The sequence below is a fragment of the Girardinichthys multiradiatus genome, chromosome 23 (genome assembly GCF_021462225.1).
Source record: "Girardinichthys multiradiatus isolate DD_20200921_A chromosome 23, DD_fGirMul_XY1, whole genome shotgun sequence".
Taxonomy (NCBI): Eukaryota; Metazoa; Chordata; class Actinopteri; order Cyprinodontiformes; family Goodeidae; genus Girardinichthys; species Girardinichthys multiradiatus.
The window spans coordinates 34023596-34029380 of NC_061815.1; the positions used below are offsets into that span (position 1 = coordinate 34023596).

General features: G+C 35.4%; 1 long non-coding RNA gene across 1 annotated transcript; it reads right to left on the reverse strand.

Moving 5' to 3' along the window:
• Window positions 1–2318: 2318 nt before the first annotated feature.
• LOC124860106 lies at window positions 2319–3935 on the reverse strand. The gene is made up of 3 exons (XR_007036270.1): window positions 3832–3935; window positions 3121–3182; window positions 2319–2564 (listed from the first exon to the last, which is right to left on the reverse strand). It is a non-coding gene; the product is annotated as an uncharacterized LOC124860106 (long non-coding RNA).
• Window positions 3936–5785: the final 1850 nt, after the last annotated feature.

Consider the following 5785-nt stretch of genomic DNA (forward strand, 5'->3'; position numbering starts at 1 on the left):
CTCAGTCCACTTCTTAACAGTGTGAACCGTGGGTTTGGAAGCTCTTAGTCTCTGTCTCTAGGTTGGGATGAGGTGGATTAGATAATGATCCGAAAAACCCAGAGCAGCCCTGGTAACAGCATGATATGAGTCCTTTAAAGCTGTGTAACAATGGTCCAGTGTGTTTTTGTCTCTGGTGGGACACTTAATATGCTGTCTCGAGATAAAGTTCCTCGAGTGAACCTCTAGTCTGCTCTGGGCGGAGACAGGTTCCTACTCTGACCTCCTCCTAACTGACTCATTTGTATCTGTAAAGCTGTGCCCTGCTACCCAACAGATTAATCTTACTCAAGCAACTTGTATCTGTGAAGTGTTTTCTTTCGACATTATCTATATCTCATGGCCATAGGAGACCACTGGAACACAAATAAGTAAACTGAGAGCAGAGCATTAATGCCTCAATTCATCAATCCATTTTATGTTCTATCCTGCAAACACTTTTGAACAAGAAACCAAGCTATAGGAAATTCTCCATTTCAGGCGGGGAAATACAACACCTTCTTTGGCCTAATACCCATGCTGACTCCCATAGGCCTACTTTAGCCTTGGTGGCAAACTGCTCCAGTGCATGCTGAATGTCACAGCTAAAGGACACCAACAGAACTACATTATGTGCAAAAAGCTTAGATGAGACCCTGACGTTTGCAAGCATTACATCCACAAGCTTGGGACTACAAATTAAAATCCAATACATGAATACCACAGACAGTATTTGTGACAATGCACTGCTCTGCCAGAAATGCATTGCTCTGCCAGAATGTTGCCCACACTTGGGACAACCGTAACTTTGTAGATACAGAATGTGGCTTCAGATTTAGCTTTGGTTATGCAATGACGGGAAAGTCATTGAAAGCGATCCTATCACCCCTTACTCCTGCAGTACCTCCTAAAATACCTCAAGGTTAAAAGTCATGTGTTGTCCAGGTCAACAAAACCCAGACAGGACAACCAATCACCCATGACCACCTGATTAATTCCACAAGGTAAAGATCTGTCCAAGAGCATAGCTAAGATTAAATCATTCCTTTTAAATCAGTAGATTGGTTGGAGCCACTTTTCAAAACCCTGGAATAAACCTTTTCCACAAAGGTTGTATACAGAGAACATGAACCTGCTGTCTGTACACATTATTTGTTATATAAATTCACAGATATTACTTAAATGCATGTAATAAGACCTTTCCAACATTCTTTTGCCCAAGAGAAAAACTACAAATTTAGAAACTCACACAAGGTAAGCAATATACACACTTAAAGGACACCTCAATATTAAAATATATTAATACGTTATGGCAGAAAAAGTAGAAAAATACATGAGAACTATTCTGAAACATTTTAATATCGTGACCCCAAGAACATTTTCTTTTTTGAGAAATCTTAGTGCGTACACAGAAACAATGAATAGGGATAACCTGATGTTAATTAATTGTGGTATAGAGCTAAGCATTTTCTCCATTACAAGTTGACTGTGTATTTGTTTTACTAATAAGGCAAAGGTCATAGGAATTGTATATGAAAAACAAATTTCTCTGTGCAGTTGGTGATCTCCCGGTTCCAGACCACACATTTACATTTTGTAAAATAAACTACTTGCTTTATTTCTCCTGAGTGTAATTCTGCATGTGGGTCAGATCTGTACCGAAAAACATGACAGATCACTCAGGCCAACAAGACCCAGCAGATGCACTTAGGAGAACTCTTTTTGAACATTTGTGTTTTTCTGAACAACTATTTGTGGCATTTATGTATAATTTCATTAAACCCCCCTGATATTTAAGGTAGCCAGACATGGTTAAGGTGAAGGTTTTGCTGTGTTACACCTGAGCTTTTTTTTGTCTCCCCTGGGCCTTAATTTGAAGCACTGAGGTGTTATTTTTATAGCATTTAATGATTTCTCCAAGTAAATAAGTTGATCTATCAGCAACATTTGTGGCGCAATTGATTATGAAACTTTTATTTGTACATCTCATAATAATATTAGGGTAGATTTTAAAAATCAGCAAGAGAAGATGTGCTCCATCACAAAGATTATGCTGCATTGCACTTTTTAAACTTTCTTCATGTTGAATCTGAAATTTAAAGTTACAATTTACTAACACATCCATGAAAATAATTTAAAGAGTTTCAAAAAGAAAACATAAAAAAACAGTTCCAAAGATACAGTGGTATTTTATTTTGATGCATTACAACTTTCTAAATGTTTCTTTGTTTTGATAGACCATTATATCTCCAGACGTTTCCTAAAAAACTGTAACTTCTCTTTTTTAGCATCATGTGGTTATCAAAAAAATAGTTTGCAATGCACTGAAGGTCTTAAAACAGGAAAAGATACATCCATTAATTAAATAAGTCCTGTTTTGCGGACTGATAGAAATACTGTGGTTCTAATTAGAGCTGCTGCTGTTTTTGTGAATCTGTGTTGACTGTAGAATACACACATTCTGTGTTGCATTTCATTTTCTTCCAGTGTCTGACGTTTGTTGCTGAAAAATCCAGTGCTGATGCATAGTTCACATGTTCTCTTTCCTGTAAACAAAACATGTTTATGTTTAATAATGACAAATGTTTCACCAAGAAGGGCTACAACATCAACATCAGATAAATAATCTATAGTAATTGCTGCAAGGCTTCACAGTCTTCTTATATTTGGCATTTTGATATTTATTTTTCATAAAGTAAAATGAAGTTTTGAAGTAAACTGTTATGATGCACTTGAACTGATGACATTTATTAACATTTCTGCTGGCTCAATTTGTCAGGTTTTTACTGTGTGAATACTCAACTATTTATCATAATTTTCGGTTTGATAAAAGCATAATATTGTGTATCTTCTGTGGAAGCGGTGACATAGGCAGCATCTATGTTCAATATTCAACTGTACACCATTTCCATTTTGAATGCATCGTTTCAGCTTATTCAATAGGCCATTTTTTTCTTTATTCTGACAGTTGAGTCTTTAATTTTGGAAACAAAAGTCATACCAAAACATTTAGAGAGTTTTTTTCTTATATTAAAGGAAATATAGTCAAATTGAGCATGTCCTGAAGGTCTAAATAACATGATCACTTTAAATCATATTTACCAAATCTTTTAATTGCTCCGTAGTTGAACGGTCATGTTCAGTGTGACGTGAGTCTTTTATTCCTGTTGATAAAAATTATGAATTAACTTCTTATCTTTAACAAATATGAAAGAAACATATTTTTTTCAACACAACTGTACAAACATACAAATGCTGATATGCCCATTTCATCTGCTGTAGACATTAGGAAACTACATAAGGGATCATCAACAAAATATTTTCCTTTACTGAACAGTCTATTTTTAATTTCACTCTGGTGTAGAGACTAAGGTAGAGAGAGGTGCTGAATTTAAATATGACTGGATGACATTGGACTAATTAATGTATATAAGTTGGAGGTGTTAGCCTTGTAAAGTGCCTTGAGATTACATTATTTGTGAACTGGAACTGTAAAATTAAACTGAATTGATTTGAACCTGAAGCATTTGTCCTTCAACAGTTCTCTCCTGGTTTGTCAGGTTTTCAGCATTACATTTGAATATAAATGAACAGATGTTAAAAGTCTCTGTTCAGCTTTTCTAAAAACCATTCTAGCTTTTTACAATCTCCAAGTGGGCTTTAATATTAAAATATTTGATTACCACTGGAAGTATCTAAATTTTGTTATTCATTTTAAATACATTTGTGTAACTACCTATTGAAATATTGGTTTGATAAATAATGTTCCAACTTAAATAAGTAAATAAATAAACATAAATATCAATTTCTAACCTCTAGAAGAGTCAGAAACTCTCCTTCTAAGTATGTAGAAGACAAGGCAGACCATCACGGTCACACAGCACGCCAACAGTCCTCCAAGCACAAGAACACTTGAGTCCTGCTCTGCTTTTAAAGTAGGAAAAACATTTAGAGATAATCTGCATCTTAAATGACAACAAAATTACCAAAATTCAGAACATTCTTTAGTTTTCTAACATTTCTAACATTTAACAATTTTTTCATGAGATTAATTAGATTATATTAACAGTATTTCTGTTAATAAAAAGCAACCTGTTAATAAGCAACCTGCAATAACATCCAAGACTAAAATGCATAAAAGATTTGATAGGCGGTAATTACATACTTGTTTCCAGTTTACTTCCATTGCCTAACAGTATTTCTCCACAAATAGCAACAGCACAGTAGTACGTTCCAAAGTCAAAGGAGTCTTCTAATGTTTTTGAGAGGTGGTAGACACAGCTTCTCTTCATTGCATCGTCGGTGCTATTCCTTGCAGTGTAAATGACACTTGGATGAGAGCTTCCCGATCCAGCTTTGAACCAGTGAACAAAGTTTTTTCCAGGACACTGAGGTCTTGTTTTATTATTTCTGGAAAAAAGAGAACACTGGAGACTTATGGTGTCTCCCAGCTGGACTGATGCAGAGTCAGGAGTTTGTTCCACATAAACAGATTTCTGTTGATTACAGTCTGTGCAAGATAAATAAAATACATGTTTTCAGATGAACTAATGCAAAGAAGTACTGTATTAAAAAAATTCTGAGATGGGTGATTGTCAGAGAAAATAGCATTGAAAGTATTTTTACCCTTTACAACCAAGAGGAATCCATTGATAAAAGTTTGTAAAAATTCAGTTCCACTTTGGCAGAAGTATACAGCTTCGTCTTCTTTGTTGACAGAACTGATGGTAAGAAACATCTCATCATTTTCTCTACGAAATTGAAAACGTGTATTATTGATTTCCTTCGTCGGAGTCATTTTATCATAAACCCCTGAAGCGATTGTTTGGACCATCTTTCCAAGAGACTGTTTATACCACTGAATGAATCTGTGTTCCTTCAAAGCATGACAGGAAAAGGTGACACTATCACCAGGTTTACGCTCAGTAGTAGAGATCAAATGAGGAACCTCTGCATTCTCGATAACACCTGAGGGAGAGAGCAAGTATTATGATAAAACACAGAAAATATATATTTTTTCTAATTAAAACAGCACTTATGTTAGCGTGTCTTTGTGCTCATTCTCCAAACATTGGTTCAATAATAAAGTTGGTGGTATAGGTCTGCAAGTAAGTGTCCCAGTAGAAATAAAGTGCACTTACACACAGTACTAAGAAGAATCAAAGCAACCAGTCCTCCCATGTCGGTTCGGAAGAAGTCTTGTTTCACTCTACTGAAGTCTTTCTACCCAATGGAACATTTGGTCTCAAGATGATCAGGGTTTGCAAAGAAGAAGACAAGGTGATTGGTTGAGGTGTACATGAACATCCGCCTACAGTGCATTGCAAAACTATCCAAACCCCATGAACCTTTTCACATTTTTATGTTACAACCACAAACCTCGGTTGTATTATTGTGAGGTGGAAGGTTTTAAAGTATTTGTTATAGTTAGAGTATATTTTAATTCAGTCCCTCTTTGTAGAACCAATTTTGGTGCAATTATGGCTACAAGTCTCTTTGGGTATATCTCTATATGCTTTGCATATCTAGAGACTGTAATTTGTGTACATCCTCTTGGCAAAATAGCTGAACCTCAGTCAGAGTGAATGGAGAGTGTTAGTGAACAGTATTTTTCAAGTCTTGCAAATTGATTATTAATTGGATTTCAGTGTGAACAGTGACTGGACCATTCTAACACATGAATATAGTATGTCTTGATCTAAATCATTCCATTTTAGCTCTGACTGTATGCTAATGGTAGTTAAACTGAAAGGCGATACTCTGCCAC